An 18,527-nucleotide genomic window follows, 5' to 3' on the forward strand; every position below is an offset into this window, starting at 1 on the left:
GTCCACAATTAGATGTACAGAAATAAATTGATATATATTATCTTGAATCAATCCACGACCCCGTGTATACATGTTTCAGGCTAGATCACAACTTAAAGTATATATATTTTTGGAATCAACCTCAACTCTGTATAGCTAACTCCAACATTACTGCATATAGAGTGTCTATGGTTGTTCCAAATAATATATATACATGGGTCGATATGATATGTCAAAACATTTGCATACGTGTCTATGGTATCGCAAGATTACATAATATATTAGAATATATGTATAATACAATATAAGTTAGCTAGGATATGATTTGTATAGATTTGTTAAACATTTTCCGTAGCTAAAAAGATCAAAAATATCCAATCTTGTTTTACCCATAACTTCTTCATTTTAAATCCGTTTTGAGTGAATCAAATTGCTATGGTTTCATATTGAACTCTAATTTAAGAATCCAAACAGAAAAGGTATAGGTTTATAGTCGGAAATTTAAGTTACATGTCAATTACTAAAGAGGTAGTCATTTTCGTCGAAAGAACGACATCTTGATGACCATTTTGAAAAACATACTTTCACTTTGAGTTTAACCAAGATTTTTGGATATAGTTTCATGTTCATATGAAAAATCATTTTCCCAGAACAACAATTTTTAAATCAAAGTTTATCATAGTTTTTAATTATCCAAACCAAAACAGCCCCCGGTTTCACTACGACGGCGTATATCCGATTTTATGGTGTTCATCGTGTTTCCAGGTTTTAAATCATTAAGTTAGCATATCATATAGATATAGAACATGTGTTTAGTTGATTTTAAAAGTCAATTTAGAAGGATTAACTTTTGTTTGCGAACAAGTTTAGAATTAACTAAACTATGTTCTAGTGATTACAAGTTTAAAACTTCGAATAAGATAGCTTTATATGTATGAATCGAATGATGTTATGAACATCATTACTACCTCAAGTTTTCTGGATAAAACTATTGGAAATGAAAAAATGGATCTAGCTTCAAAGGATCCTTGGATGGCTTGAAAGTTCTTGAAGCAGAATCATGACACGAAAACAGTTCAAGTAAGATTTTCACTCGAAATAAGATTGTTATAGTTGTAGAAATTGAATCAAAGTTTGAATATGAATATTACCTTGAATTAGAAAGATAACCTACTATAAATAACAAAGGTTCCTTGATCTTAGATGATTACTTGGAATGGATTAGAAAGCTTGGAAGTAGACTTCCAAACTTGGAAGTATTCTTGATTTTTATGAAACTATACTTATGGAATTTATGAAGAACACTTAGAACTTGAAGATGGAACTTGAGAGAGATCAATTAGATGAAGAAAATTGAAGAATAAAAGTATTTGTAGGTGTTTTTGGTCGTTGGTATATGGATTAGATATAAAGGATATGTAATTTTGTTTTCATGTAAATAAGTCATGAATGATTACTAATATTTTTGTAATTTTCTGAGATATTTCATGCTAGTTGCCAAATGATGGTTCCTACATGTGTTAGGTGACTCACGTGGGCTACTAAGAGCTGATTATTGGAGTGCATATACCAATAGTACATACATCTAAAAGCCGTGTATTGTACGAGTACGAATACGGGTGCATACGAGTAGAATTGTTGATGAAACTGAATGAGGATGTAATTGTAAGCATTTCTGTTAAGTAGAAGTATTTTAATAAGTGTCTTAAAGTCTTTCAAAAGTGTATGAATACATATTAAAACACTACATGTATATACATTTTAATAGAGTCGTTAAGTCATCGTTAGTCATTACATGTAAATGTTGATTTGAAACCTTTAAGTTAACGATCATGTTAAATGTTGTTAACCCAATGTTTATTATATCTAAATAGATGTTAAATTGTTACATTATCATGATATTATGATATATAATATATCTTAGTATGATATATATAGAGTTAAATGTCATTACAACGATAATCGTTACATATATGTCTCGTTTCGAAATCATTAAGTTAGTAGTCTTATTTTTACATATGTAGTTCATTGTTAATACATTAATGATATATTTACTTATCATTTAACATAATTAACCAAGTGTATCAATATCTTAATATGATTCATATGTACTTAGTAATACGTTGATATAACGATAATCGTTATATATATCGTTTTCGAGTTTCTTAAATTCAATAGTCTCATTTTTATGTATATAACTCATTGTTAAAATACCTAATGAGATACTTACTTATCATAATATCATGTTAATTATATATATAATTATATATATGTCATCATATAGTTTTTACAAGTTTTAGCGTTCGTGAATCACCGGTCAACTTGGGTGGTCAATTGTCTATATGAAACCTATTTCAATTAATCAAGTCTTAACAAGTTTGATTGCTTAACATGTTGGAAACACTTAATTATGTAAAGAAAAATTTCATTTAATATATATAAATATGGAAAAGTTCGGGTCACTACAGTACCTACCCGTTAAATAAATTTCGTCCAGAAATTTTAAGCAGTTGGAGGTGTTGACATATCTTCTGGAAATAAGTGCGGGTATTTCTTCTTCATCTGATCTTCTCTTTCCCAGGTGAACTCGGGTCCTCTACGAGCATTCCATCGAACCTTAACAATCGGTATCTTGTTTTGCTTAAGTCTCTTAACCTCACGATCCATTACTTGGACGGGTTCTTCAATGAATTGAAGTTTTTCATTGATTTGGATTTCGTCCAACGGAATAGTGAGATCTTCTTTAGCAAAATATTTCTTCAAATTCGAGACGTGGAAAGTGTTATGTGCAGCCGCGAGTTGTTGAGGTAGCTCCAGTTGGTAAGCTACTGGTCCGACACGATCTATAATCTTGAATGGTCCAATGTACCTTGGATTTAGTTACCCCCGTTTACCAAATCGAACAATACCTTTCCAAGGTGAAACCTTAAGCATGACCATTTCTCTAATTTCAAACTCTATATCTTTTCTTTTACTGTCCGCGTAGCTCTTTTATCGACTATGGGCGGTTTTCAATCGTTGTTGAATTTGGATGATTTTCTTGGTAGTTTCTTGTATTATCTCCGGACCCGTAATCTGTCTATCCCTCACTTCATTCCAAAAAATCGGAGACCTGCACTTTCTACCATAAAGTGCCTCAAATGGCGCCATCTCAATACTAGAATGATAACTGTTGTTGTAGGAAAATTCTGCTAACGGTAGGTGTCGATCCCAACTGTTTATGAAATCAATAACACATGCTCGTAGCATGTCTTCAAGCGTTTTTATCATCCTTTCGCTCTACCCATCAGTTTGTGGATGATAGGCAGTACTCATGTCTAGACGAGTTCCCAATGCTTGTTGCAACGTCTGCCAGAACCTTGAACCAAATCTACCATCCCTATCAGAGATAATAGAGACGGGTATTCCATGTCTGGAGACAACCTCCTTCAAATACAATCGCGCCAACTTCTTCATTTTGTCATCTTCTCTCATTGGCAGGAAGTGTGCTGACTTGGTGAGACAATCAACTATTACCCAAATAGTATCATAACCACTTGCAGTCCTTGGCAATTTAGTAATGAAATCCATGGTAATGTTTTCCCATTTCAATTCCGGGATTTCAGGTTGTTGTAGTAGACCTGATGGTTTCCGATGTTCAGCTTTGACCTTAGAACACGTCAAACATTCTCCTACATATTTAGCAATATCGGCTTTCATACCCGGCCACCAAAAGTGTTTTTTGAAATCTTTATACATCTTCCCCGCTCCGGGATGTATTGAATATCTGGTTTTATGTGCTTCCTTAAGTACCATTTCTCTCACATCTCCAAACCTTGGTACCCAAATTCTATCAGCCCTATATCGGGTTCCGTCTTCCCGAATATTAAGATGTTTCTCTGATCCTTTGGGTATCTCATTCTTCAACTTTTCTTCTTTTACATCCCCCTGTTGCGCCTCCTTTATTTGAGTAGTAATGTTAGTACGAATAATTATATTCATAGATTTTACCCGTATAGGTTCTCTGTCCTTTCTACTCAAAGCGTCAGCTACCACATTCGTCTTCCCTGGGTGGTATCGAATCTCAAAATCATAATAATTCAACAGTTCAATCCACCTGCGTTGTCTCATATTCAGTTGCTTCTGACTAAATATATGTTGGAGACTTTTGTGGTCGGTATATATAATACTTTTGACCCCATATAAATAATGCCTCCAAGTCTTTAATGCAAAAACAACAGCACCCAATTCCAAATCGTGAGTTGTATAATTTTGCTCGTGAATCTTCAATTATCTAGACGCATAAGCAATCACCTTCGTTCGTTGCATTAATACACAATCAAGACCTTGCTTTGATGCGTCACAATAAATTACAAAATCATCATTCCCTTCAAGCAATGACAATATATGTGTGTCGTAGTTAGCTTTTTCTTCAATAACTGAAACGCCTTCTCTTGTTCATCCTTCCATTCAAATTTCTTCCCTTTATGCGTTAATGCAGTCAAGGGTTTTGCTATTTTGGAGAAATCTTGGATGAATCTTCTGTAGTAACCAGCCAATCCTAAAAATTGACGTATATGCTTCGGAGTTTTTGGGGTTTCCCACTTTTCAACGGTTTCGATCTTTGCCGGGTCCACCTGGATACCTTCTTTGTTCACTATGTGACCGAGGAATTGAACTTCTTCCAACCAAAATGCACACTTTGAAAACTTAGCGTACAGTTTTTCTTTCCTCAATACTTTTAGCACTTTTCTCAAATGTTCTTCGTGCTCTTGATCATTCTTTGAATAAATAAGTATGTCATCGATGAAAACAATGACAAACTTGTCAAGATATGGCCCACATACTCAGTTCATAAGGTCAATGAACACAGCTGGTGCGTTAGTCAATCCAAACGGCATAACCATAAACTCGTAATGACCATAACGCGTCCTAAAAGCAGTTCTTGGAATATCATCCTCCTTTACTCGCATTTGACGATATCCCGAACGTAAATGGATCTTCGAATAAACAGACGAGCCTTGTAGTTGATCAAATAAGTCGTCGATTCTCGGTAGTGGGTAGCGGTTCTTGATGTGAAGTTTGTTCAACTCTCGATAGTCGATACACAACCTGAATGTACCATCTTTCTTCTTGACAAACAGAACAGGAGCTCCCCATGGTGATGTACTTGGTCGAATGAAACCATGCTCTAAAAGTTTCTGTAACTGACTTTGTAATTCTTTCATTTCGTTGGGTGCGAGTCTGTATGGAGCACGAGCTATTGGTGCAGCTCCTGGTACAAGATCTATTTGAAATTCAATGGATCGATGTGGGGGTAATCCCGGTAATTCTTTCGGAAATACATCGGGAAATTCTTTTGCGACGGGAACATCATTGATGCTCTTTTCATCAATTTGTACTTTCTCGACGTGTGCTAGAACAGCATAGCAACCTTTTTTATTAGTTTTTGTGCCTTCAAATTACTATTAAGATGTAGCTTCGTGTTGCCCTTTTCTCCGTACACCATTAAGGGTTCTCCTTCTTCTCGTACAATGCGAATTGCATTTTGTAACATACGATCTCTGCTTTCATCTCCTTCAGCCAGTCCATGCCAACTATTACATCAAAACTCCCTAACTCTACTGGTATCAAATCAATCTTAAATATTTCGCTACCCAGTTTAATTTCTCGATTCCGGCATATATAATCTGCTGAAATTAATTTACCGTTTGCTAATTCGAGTAAAAATTTACTATCCAACGGCGTCAATGGACAACTTAATTTAGCACAAAAATCTCTACTCATATAGCTTCTATCCGCACCCGAATCAAATAAAACGTAAGCAGATATATTGTCAATAAGAAACGTACCCGTAACAACTTCCGGGTCTTCCTGTGCCTCTGCCGCATTAATATTGAAAACTCTTCCGCGGCCTTCTCCATTCGTGTTCTCCTGGTTCGGAAAATTTCTAATAATGTGGCCCGGTTTTCCACATTTATAACAAACAACATTGGCATAACTTGCTCCGACACTACTTGCTCTGCCATTACTCGTTCCGACACCATTTGTTCCTTTCATTCTGTTAACCCCTGGTCCGTAGACCTCACACTTCGCCGCGCTATGACCATTTCTTTTACACTTGTTGCAAAATTTGGTGCAGAACCCCGAGTGATACTTTTCACACCTTTGGCATAGCTGCTTCTGATTTTTATTGTTGTTGCGGTTGTTATTGTTGTTGGGATGATTGTTGTAGTTGTTGTTGTTGTTGTTGTTGTTGTTGTTGTTGTTGTTGTTGTTGTTGTGCCGTTTGTTGTAGTTGCGATTGATGTTGCGATTGTTGGGATAGTTGTTCTTGTATTGGTGACTCTTATCACCGTTTTCCTCCCACTTTCTTTTGACTAGCTTCACGTTGGCCTCTTTGGCCGCCTGTTCTTTAATTCTTCCCTCAATCTGGTTCACTAGTTTGTGAGCCATTCTACATGCCTTTTGTATGGAGGCAGGCTCGTGTGAACTTATATCTTCTTGAATTCTCTCCGGTAACCCTTTCAAAAACGCGTCGATCTTCTCTTCCTCATCTTCGAACGCTCTCGGACACAATAGGCATAATTCTGTGAATCGTCTTTCGTACGAAGTAATATCGAATCCATGTGTTCGTAACCCTCTAAGTTCTGACTTGAGCTTATTGACCTCGGTTCTAGGACGGTACTTCTCGTTCATCAAGTGCTTGAATGCTGACCACGGTAGCGCGTAAGCAGTATCTTGTCCCACTTGCTCTAGATAGGTATTCCACCATGTTAACGCAATACATGTGAAGGTATGCATAGCGTACTTCACTTTGTCTCCTTCAGCACACTTACTTATGGCAAACACCGATTCAACTTTCTCGGTCCACCATTTCAATCTGATTGTCCTTCGGACCCATCAAATTCTGAAGGTTTGCAGGCAGTGAATTCCTTGTAGGAGCATCCTACAAGATTTCTTGCGCCGTTAGCTGTATTGCTAGATTCAGAGTTATTGTTGGTATGTAGCGCGGCCTGTACTGCGACTATGTTTGATGCAAGAAAGGCACGAAATTCCTCTTCGCTCATATTCAAGGTGTGTCGAGTAGTCGGTGCCATTTCCTTCAAAATAGCCAATTGAATCGAGTTAATCATACAGAATATTAAGAGTAGTCAATAGTATTTTGTAGCATAATATGAACTCATTTATAAAAGCTTTTTCTTCATATTAGCGTTTTATAAGTTTAAATTCGGGTACTACCTACCCATTAAGTTCATACTTAGTAGCTAATATACAATTCAACTACTACAATTCCATATGAAAAACTGATTATAATAATATATCACATACAAATATTCTTCAAACTTACAACTTCGCTATATTACATAAAACATGAAATATAGTACACTTTGATACAAGACAGTTTTGAAGATAAACCTAGTTAATACGCAAGTTGTTCAGCAAAGAAAATAAAGACACGTAATTCATAAGTTCAGAAACAAGTCATGCATTCTGGTTTTACTAAGACGACTTCCCATCCTTGGTCTTATGGAAAATAACCGTTATGACCATTGGCTAGGCAGCATGTTGTAATGTCGTCAAAAGGACGAGGGTTTCGTAATGTCCAACAGCCCCGTAATAATCTAAAAACCTTGTTTCTCACCCCAACTACTGAATCCGTCACTTGTGGGAAGGTCTTATTTAAAAGCTGCAATCCGATGTTCTTTTTCTCACTTTGGTAAGAAGCGAACATCACTAACCCGTAAGCATAACATGCTTCTTTATGTTGCATGTTAGAAGCACTTTCTAATTCACGAAATCCTATGTTGGGATATGTTGAGTCAAAATAGGTTCTTAACCCGTAGTGTAAAATTGCATTTGGGTTCCCCGCATTTAATGCTTTAAAGAAAACACGGCGTAACTTAAAGTCTCCCCAATGTGATATACCCCACCTATCAAATGAAAGCCTTTTATAAACTAAGGCATTTCTGGAAAGTCTTTCAAATGTTTGACAAGTTAATTTCGCCATAACTAAATGTGCTGATGAATTCTGTAAGACCCGTTTATTTGTAGTGTACATAAGTGTAGTTAATGTACTTGAAGTGGGATTTTGGTTGTACATATTAAAAGAATGCAGAAAACTGGTATGGGCGTTTGGCGCGCCGCGCGGCCATTTGGCTCACAGTAGCGACCCGACAAAATCGTCATTTGACGGCGTCGACTACTTGGGTCCCGTTACGTGGTCGTAGGTCTTTAAAATAACGTTTGACCAAAGATATGTCGCATTCATTTCAAAGTCAAGATTGTTTCAAAGTTTACAAGAATTGTTCAACCAAAAGTTTCGTTACAAGTTATAAGTACAAGTGAAACCTATGCGACATCGTTTTAAAGAAAGTCAAAAGACGCTCCATGTATGCACATATACTCGACATCCAATGCAAATATCAAAATAATGAGCGGAAGCATGTTTCACATATCGTTCAAAGACCTGAGAAAAACATAGAAATCTGTCAACGAAAACGTTGGTGAAATCATAGGTTTAATTAAGTAAGTGAGTATAAGTAAGTTGAACCACAAGATTTGCAACATTTATGAAATAGTAGTACATTCTAAAAGTTAATATTCACGAGAACCCAATTTTCAAGGCTTAACATTCCGTCCGTTGAACCCCATTAATAGTGCTAGAACAACACTGTTTCTCGAAAATATATTTCATCCGTAGACGGTAGCGAACCGTCCGAGATGAGGGTTTGTCAAACCCATATGGCCATACAACATAAGTTCACGCCTACACTTACACACTGCAAGAGTAACTAATGATAATCGAATTGAGGATTTTGTTCTAAACTCGTATGTAGAATGTTTGTTTTCCTCGACTTGTGTTCACTTAGTTAAAAAGAAATGTTTATGTTTTCTCATCCCAAATGTAAGTTCAAAAGAGTAAAAGTGGGACTATGATCTCACATTGAGTGCAAGAGTACAGAGACACTTCAACAAGTAACGTACCAAGTACAACGCTAGTCTTGACCTAAACAAATAGGGTTGTATCAATAACTGTAAACAGGACCGGTCAAAGATGTTCAATTAGTCCTATGGCTCGTTACGAATCGATTATGTAGCATGTGAATCAAATTGTCAAGTTTCATGCAAGATACAAGTATAGAATCATGTTAGAACGATTGCATAATCATTTGGTTAAGTTTGACAAAAGTCAAACTTTGGTCGGGTCAAAGTCAACGAAAAAAGTCAACGCGTTCGGGTCGGGTCTCGAACTATTTTTCTGAGGTTTTTATTCATATATAAGCATGTTAGAACAAGTTACATATGAATCGGAGATCCATAGACTATCAAACATTTTTCGTGTTTAGGACAAGAAAGACAGAATTAAAACTGTGCCTATTGTCGCGCCGCGACAAGGATCGCCGCGCCGCGGCACTTAACGGGTGCTGGTACCTGGTCAGGCTCAATTGTCTTAGTCCCAAATCAAAACTCAAATAAACACAAAACACAAACCGTAAACACTTAGAACTCGTATCTTATATCGTTGGAAAACTCTTTTGACAAGGAACATAACTAAATATGTTTCATCAAACAAAACATCATTTTCAATAACCGATTTCTCGTCATGTGATCATTTAAAGTCCATTTTCAAGTTTCAAGTTCACAAAATGCATTTTAAGTTTCGGGAATCCAATTCACACATATGATATGCCGTTTTGAAGGTAATGAAACATGCATTACAACTAAACACTAACAATTAACATTTCATGGCATTCAAGCATCAAAAAGTTCATCTCAAGAACGATCAAACCCTAATCAAGAATCACAAAATCATTAATCATGTTTTTGAAGTTTTACAAATCAACCTACACATCAAAATGAAGCTAGTGATACTAGTAACACAATTAAAACATGAACTTTAACAATTTAACAACATTTAATCTTCCAAAATCAAAGATTAAGCAAACCCATTTTCAAGTGTTCAAACTAGTTACTCAAAACAACAAATCGAACAAACAAAACATATATTCATGTTATACACGAGCCAAAGACACTAATTAACACTTTTATAATTCAAAACATCAAGAACACAAAATCTAGTAATTTTAGAAAGTTACCCAAAGGAGGTGAAATTGGTATCAAATTGTAGAGGATGAAGAGAGGATTCCAAATATGTAATTTGTTTTGATGTTAGCTTCCAAATCCGAATTTAGATGATGAATCAATGGTTTAGGTGTTTGAGAGCATAAAAGGGAAGAAATAAAAAGAGGAAGGAGGTGATGAAATGAAGTGTGTGGTGGTGAGGAGTTACTAGTTAGTCAAGTTTGCCCGAGTGGCAAGATTAGTCCCTCAAGTTTGTAGTCGGGTGCGGATATTAACCAAACGAATTATTTTGAATTACACGAGAGTACGGGAGACGTTATAATCCAATAACAAAAAAAAATATTAAGAATGTTAGCTAGCGGAGGATACGAATCTACTTACAAAGGATATTATTGAAATAAAAAGACGGGCGTTAAAATAATTTAACGGAAAAATGCAGGATGTTACATTACCCACACCTTAAAAGAAATTTCGTCCCGAAATTTAGTTGTAAGTAATAGTCGTTGTTTCTTACTCGAGACCTTACATTGTCAATGCTATGAATAAGTGTAGATACATCCTTGGGCGTTCTCATGAACTTTGACATTCGGGATTTCACGTTGTATTAAGGCTTGATTTTCGATCCATAATTTCAACCGGTCTTTCTACGAAGAGAAGTTTGTCATCGATGGTAAGTTTATCTAGAAGAGTAGTACGTTCCTATTCCACAGGACACATCTCTAAGTTCATTAAATGGAACGTAGGGTAAAGGGGAACTTACTTGAGTCGGAAGTTCTAAACGGTAGGAAGCGGTTTCAATACGCCCCAAGGTTTCAAAAGGATTAATATATCGTGGGTTTAACTTTCCCTAATTCCCGAAACGTATTTCACCTTCCCAAGGTGTGCGTTCTCAATATTACACGGTTACTGACTTGGGATTTGAGAGGTTTACGTCGAATATCGGTATAGCCCTTTTGGCGACTACGGGTCGTCTTGAGCCCTTCTCGGACCTGAAATATCTCAATGGTTATTTCTTAAATGATGTTGGATCTGATGATTTGCTTGTCATCTACTTCGGTCCAACGAAATAGGAGAACAACACTAGTGGTGATGTAAGGTTTCGAAGAGAGCGGCGTTAATACACGAGTGGTAACTACTGTTGTATGAGGGATCAACTAAAGGCGACAATACAAGTTTGTAACATGTCTTTCCAAGATGTAAATCGTACGTTTGTTTGGTCTGTCAGTTTGTGGATGATACGCGGTACTCATGTCTAAACGTGTTCCTAAGGCTTCTTGTAACCTAGAAGTGAAACGGGTATTTCGATCCGGGATAATTGACAATGGTACACCGTGTTGGAAAAGATTTTCTTAAGATATGCTCGAACAAGTTAGTTAGGGTTCGGAACGTTGGTTGGGACAACTTTCTGTTTCTCAAGGATTCCCGCGCCGCGGAAGATTTATCGATTTGAAAACGTTCGCTAGAGCAAGTTTCTTATTAGTTTCTGGAAACGTTCGTTAGGACTATTCACCCTTATGGCGAAATACCAGTGTAACGTGAAGAGTCTCTCCCTCCATGGAGAATTTAGAATAAAAGATTTCCTTATACTAAAGTACGAGCGAAAAAGATAGGAGTGAAATGAGGACTTAGAACAGGGTGAGTTTATACCTTGAGGTAGCCATATCGCGCATCTAGTGGTCAAATGTTGGGACTGGGTGGGGAAATGAGATAGTACACGTAGTTGTATAGTTCAGGGTTGAGTGGTAGTTGGCCGTATCAGGAGCATGAGGACGATAAGTCAAAGAAGAAAGAAGCATCCTGGGATTGTGTGTTACCTTAAGTTCCAGTAATATCAGACGGTAACGGTGAAATAACAGAGTTATGTAATGTGGTACGTGATGACGAGAAAATTGATCGGATCCATAATTAAGTATTCCAAATTCTTCGTGCTAAATAACGAATTTCAGTTTCCTTTATTTCGTGTCGAGAGAGTATGCCTCTCAGGCGTTCATGTAGAAATATTTCAATATGGAGTTCCGTTATGTGCTATACGAGTTAAGTTAGTAAGGTTGGTGTGAATAATCACGTTCAAGATTCAGGCACGTAGAGGTTTAAGTTTTCCTTAGTGAGTTAACGAGGTTAAAGGTCGTGCAACACGAGAAAAGTCGAAAATAAATTTTTCGGTAACAACCGGCGAGATCTAAGATTTTATTAATACAAGTCAAAGTCGTGAGGGTTTCCCGATTTCGTGTGGTTCCGATTGTGAGACTTATTGCAATACCTTGACTACCAACAACATGGCCTAAGAATTAAACTTCGTTTAACCAAAATTCTTACTTGGAGAATTCGGAATAGAGTTGCTCTTTTCTCAAGAGCTTGAGCGTAAGTCGGGGACGTTGTTCATTTTCTTCTTCGTTTGAATAGGTTTAGTCACCAATTATAAGTATGGTAACGAAATTGTCTAGATAAGTTTGCACACGCGGTTCCGGAGGTTTATGAATACAGACGGAGCCTTAGAATAACTGAACGGTACTAAGAGAGATTTACAACTATTGTAGCGAGTTCGGAAAGCGGTTTAGAAGGCATCTTCTCCCTTAACCCCCAATTATTGATAACCGGAAGGGAGGTCGATTTGGAATACACACGAAATTGTTACCCAAAAGTTTATGTACATTCTATGATAAATAGTTTTCCGTTGGTCACTTGAATGGCATAAGTAGTGCCTAGGGGGAGTGGTGGAGTGCAAAGGGGTACAAGTCAAAGCCTTGGTTATAAAACGTCTAACGGTACCCGAATCAAATAAACATGAAATATAAGGTGGTTGAGAAGAAACGTACCCGTAACTAGTTGTCATCTTGGGCTCCCTCGGTGCAAATGTTGGAAGCTCAGCCGTGTGCATTGGGGTCGGCTTTCTTCTTTGGGCACGCATTCCTATAATGACCCGGTTGGCCACATTCGAAACAAACAACCGCTTTTGGCGCATTGGGCGTCTTTTGAGTGACGGTAACGGTACTCTTACAAACATGGGCCACATGGCCACTTCTTTGACACTTGATGCAAAATGGTTTGCCACATCTACCGAAATGACAGTTGAGGCACTTTTTGCATAATGGTTTGCTACATCCGCCATAATGATGTTTGTGGCACTTGTTGCAAAAAGGTCAAGTTCTGGCATAACTTTTCCTGCCGCCGATGGTGAAAGGCTTCTTGGTGGAGTCGTTGTGGTTGTGGTTGTTTGATGGAGAGGCTTCCCATTTTCTTTTGTTGTTATCCGGTTGGTCCTCGACCGTTGGTGTCGGCGCTTCAATTTCGTCCACCGTTTTTATAAAGCGGCGGGCTATCATCACAGCTTCTTGTAGGTCGGCGGGTCCTGATGGCATTACCCCGTGTGGAATGCTCTTAGGGAGGCCATCCATGTAAAACTCAACTCCTTGGGGCCCGGGAGCCCTGAGGTTTGGACAAATTGAGGTTAGTTCGGCAAACCGTTGATTATAAGCCTCGAGGTCATTTCGGGCTATTTTTAAATTGTTTGGCCCTTGTTTAAGCCTTCGAGTCTCTTTGCGCGGGAAGTATTCGGTGATCATTCTTTCTCTTAATTCTGTCCAAGAGAGTGTAAGGGCTTCATCGATACCCACTGATTGTACATACGTGTTCCACCATGAGAGAGCAATACCGGTAAGAGTGAGGGTGGAAAACTTGACCTTATCTTGGTCCTGACAACCGTTAATGTTAAAAATGGCTTCCGTTTGCTCGAACCATCGGGTGAGAGCAACCGGTCCCCCGGTTCCATCGAAAGTGGGAGGTTTGTATCCCATGAAGTTTTTGTAGGAGTACCCCTCGTTCAAATCACCGGCTCTATGATTGTTGTTGTTGGAGAAGTGATCGGCCACGGCCTCCCCCACGACAGTGGTTATCATCCTTTGAAGGGTTTGTTCGAGAGTTTCGGGAAGAGTATTGTGTTGACCTTGGTGAGCCATTGTCCCTTCATGACACAAGAATATCGTTGATTAGTATTCTTAACAAAACTAATCGTGATATGGAATAATGATGAAGAGAAAATCTTCCTTGACTCGCCTTAAATTATTTATGTTGTAATGTTGGAACGTTCATATGAGTCACCGTAATATAATCTCGGCAATTATATTACCATGATTCATATGTGCATTCGACATTATTCTATAAAGTCAAGGTGGCGTGTCAATCAATTTAAACAACGTGAGATTAAGATGAAGCAAGAGTTAGTTATGAGTAGAAACGTTCGAGTATAAATGCACAATTAGTCAAGTAATTCCTACTTCAAGTCTATATGCCGGTTGTAGTCTAGATTCACTAATGTACCCTATGACTAGGGGTTGACACCAATGAACTCTAATTCCCTACGACCAATGCTCTGAAACCACTTGTAGTGACCCGACAAAATCTTCATTTGACAACGTCGACTACTTGGGTCCTGTTACGTGGTCGTAGGTCTTTAAAATAACGTTTGAATAAAGATATGTCGCATTCATTTCAAAGTAAAGATTGTTTCAAAGTTTACAAGAATTGTTCAACCAAAAGTTTCATTACAAGTTATAAGTACAAGTGAAACCTATGCGACATCGTTTTAAAGAAAGTCAAAAGACGCTCCATGTATGCACATATACTCGACATCCAATGCAAGTATCAAAATAATGAGCGGAAGCATGTTTCACATATCGTTCAAAGACCTGAGAAAAACATAGAAATCTGTCAACGAAAACGTTGGTGAAATCATAGGTTTAAGTAAGTAAGTGAGTAAAAGTAAGTCGAACCACAAGATTTGCAACATTTATGAAATAGTAGTACATTCTAAAAGTTAATATTCACTAGCACCCAATTATCAAGGCTTAGCATTCCGTCCGTTGAACCCCATTAATAGTGCTAGAACAACACTGTTTAGCGAACTGTCCGAGATGAGGGTTTGTCAAACCCATATGGCCATATAACATAAGTTCACGCCTACACTTACACACTGCAAGAGTAACTAATGATTATCGAATTGAGGATTTTGTTCTAAACTCGTATGTAGAATGTTAGTTTTCCTCTACTTGTGTTCACTTAGTTAAAAAGAAATGTTTATGTTTTCTCATCCCAAATGTAAGTTCAAAAGAGTAAAAGTGGGACTATGATCTCACCTTGAGTGCAAGAGTACAGAGACACTTCAACAAGTAACGTACCAAGTACAACGCTAGTCTTGACCTAAACAAATAGGGTTGTATCAATAACTGTAAACACGACCGGTCAAAGATGTTCAATTAGTCCTATGGCTCGTTACGAATTGATTATGTAGCATGTGAATCAAATTGTCAAGTTTCATGCAAGATACAAGTATAGAATCATGTTAGAAAGATTGCATAATCATTTGGTTAAGTTTGACAAAAGTCAAACTTTGGTCGGGTCAAAGTCAACGAAAAAAGTCAACGCGTTCGGGTCGGGTCTCGAACTATTTTTCTGAGGTTTTTATTCATATATAAGCATGTTAGAACAAGTTACATGTGAATCGGAGGTCCGTAGACTATCAAACATTTTTTGTGTTTTGGACAAGAAAGACAGAATTAAAATTGTGCCTATTGTCGCACCGCGACAAGGATCGCCGCGCCGCGGCACTTAACGGGTGCTGGTACCTGGTCAGGCTCAATTGTCTAAGTCCAAAATCAAAACTCAGACAAACACAAAACACAAACCGTAAACACTTAGAACTCGTATCTTATATCGTTGGAAAGCTCTTTTGACAAGGAACATAACTAAACATGTTTCGTCGAACAAAACATCATTTTCAATAACCGATTTCTCGTTATGTGATCATTTAAAGTCCATTTTCAAGTTTCAAGTTCACAAAATGCATTCTAAGTTTCGGGAATCCAATTCACACATATGATATGACGTTTTGAAGGTAATGAAATATGCATTAAAACTAAACACTAACAATTAACATTTCATGGCATTCAAGCATCAAAAAGTTCATCTCAAGAACGATCAAACCCTAATCAAGAATCACAAAATCATTAATCATGTTTTTGAAGTTTTACAAATCAACCTACACATCAAAATGAAGCTAGTGATACTAGTAACACAATTAAAACATGAACTTTAACAATTTAACAACATTTAATCTTCCAAAATCAAAGATTAAGCAAACTCATTTTCAAGTGTTCAAACTAGTTACTCAAAACAACAAATCGAACAAACAAAACATATATTCAAGTTATACACGAGCCATAGACACTAATTAACACTTTTATAATTCAAAACATCAAGAACACAAAATCTAGTGATTTTAGAAAGTTACCCAAAGGAGGTGAAATTGGTATCAAATTGTAGAGGATGAAGAGAGGATTCCAAATATGTAATTTGTTTTGATGTTAGCTTCCAAATCCGAATTTATATGATGAATCAATGGTTTAGGTGTTTGAGAGCATAAAAGGGAAGAAAGAAAAAGAGGAAGGAGGTGATGAAATGAAATGTGTGGTGGTGAGGAGTTACTAGTTAGTCAAGTTTGCCCGAGTGGCAAGATTAGTCCCTCAAGTTTGTAGTCGGGTGCGGGAATTAACCAAATGAATTATTTTTAATTACATGAGAGTACGGGAGACGTTATAATCCAATAACAAAAAAAAAATATTAAGAATGTTAGCTAGCGGAGGATACGAATCTAGTTACGAAGGATATTATTGAAATAAAAAGACGGACGTTAAAATAATTTAACGAAAAAATGCTGGATGTTACACGCGCCGCGTCATTGTTCTGTGACAGATTCCTTTTAATTAGATATTTTGAGGGAAATTTGGTAAAATCACAAGGAATTCGACTTTAAGGCTTGAGATCAGTTGTTAGAGCCTCATTTACTCCATTTCCACCCACTTAATCATCTTCCATTAAATCCTAGAGAGAGAGGAGGTTCTAGAGTGAGAAAGCTCCATTAAAGGAAGAAGGAGTTTGAATCGGGTCTTAGTGCGAGTTTCAAAGTTGTTCATCTTTCATCTAGCTACGTTTTGGTGGTAGTGGTATGCTCTAATCCTGATTTCTTGATTTTAATTTGATTATGGGTTAGGGTTTGGGGTAAGTGATGAACCTAAAACCCATTTGTTAGTAAATTGGGTGTTTTGGGTGAATTTGGGTCATGTAGACCCAAAGATGATTAACTAGGGTTTTCAAAGTATTAAACTATGTTTATGAGCCTAAATTGAATAGTTAAAGTACTATCACACTTATATATATGTAAATGGGTGTTAAGTGGGTTAGTGGGTGACCCGAAATGGGTGTATTGACTTTAAATGGTCAAATGGGTCATGATGGACCTAAGTGGGTAAATGTATGTGTTTGATGCATAAACTTTATATTGAAAAGTGTCTTAGGACCTAACTTGGAAAATGATTAGGGTTTTAGGGATGTTAACCCAAATAATAGGGTTAGGGTTGAAAATGGGTCAAAATTGTACCATGGGGAAAGATAACCCTAGAATGGAGTTTTAGTTGGTTGAGCAACTTGAGTTTGTGATTGATATTATGTATAATGTAATAGGTGCGTTACATTGAAGATTTCCGAGCTTGATTATCTTTCACAAGATATTTTGAGGTGAGTGGAGTAATTATACATATGTGTATATGACGCGTTTACTTGTGGGTGTTATGGTATGAACCATCGAGCCGGTAGTGCCATAACATGTGTGCGATAAGATGTGAACCACGAGCCGGTAGCACTATAAACTAGATGTGAACCACGAGCCGGTAGCATCGAGTGTGAACCACGAGCCGGTAGCACTATAAAATAAGATGTGAACCACGAGCCGGTAGCATCGAGTGTGAACCACGAGCCGGTAGCACTATAAAAGAGTATGACTCAATTGCGTATGGTGTGAACCACGAGCCGGTAGCACCATAGCATTTATGGTTAACCATATTGAGATTTTCGATCATTTAGCATATTGTTTATATATATATATACATTGTGTTGAGTATATGCTAATGCGGTTTTGTGATAATGTACGATTTGTTAAGTGTTTTGGGTACGATGACATGCTAATTGAGTTACAAGGTCGTATGAGGTATTTAGTGAATGTAATTGCAAATAGATGAGTTATATATATGTATGTGTAATTATTGCATTCACTAAGCTTTGCTTACCCTCTCGTTGTTTACCTTTTATAGGCTCAGTTATGGACAAAGGTAAGGGCGTTTTTTGGAGTAGAGATCCCGTCGTTTTAGGGGACGCTTTTGGAGATATTAGCTCTTGGAGTTTGACCGAGACTTGGGTAGTTTAATCCCAAACACCATGCTCGTAGTGTAGTTTGGTACTTAAACTTTTGATGGTCGAAACTCATATTTTGTATTAAACTCGTAAAACTCATTTTATTAATGGAATGTGTTAGTTTTAAATATTTGAATATGTTGTTAAAAGCATTTTGTCTAATTATGTCGAGAAGTGGCCAATGTTTTTCGCATTTCAAGACTTTTGGGACAGACCAGAATGGCGCGCCGCGCGGGCTTCTG

This window comes from Rutidosis leptorrhynchoides, chromosome 1, assembly GCF_046630445.1.
Source record: "Rutidosis leptorrhynchoides isolate AG116_Rl617_1_P2 chromosome 1, CSIRO_AGI_Rlap_v1, whole genome shotgun sequence".
Classification (NCBI taxonomy): Eukaryota; Viridiplantae; Streptophyta; class Magnoliopsida; order Asterales; family Asteraceae; genus Rutidosis; species Rutidosis leptorrhynchoides.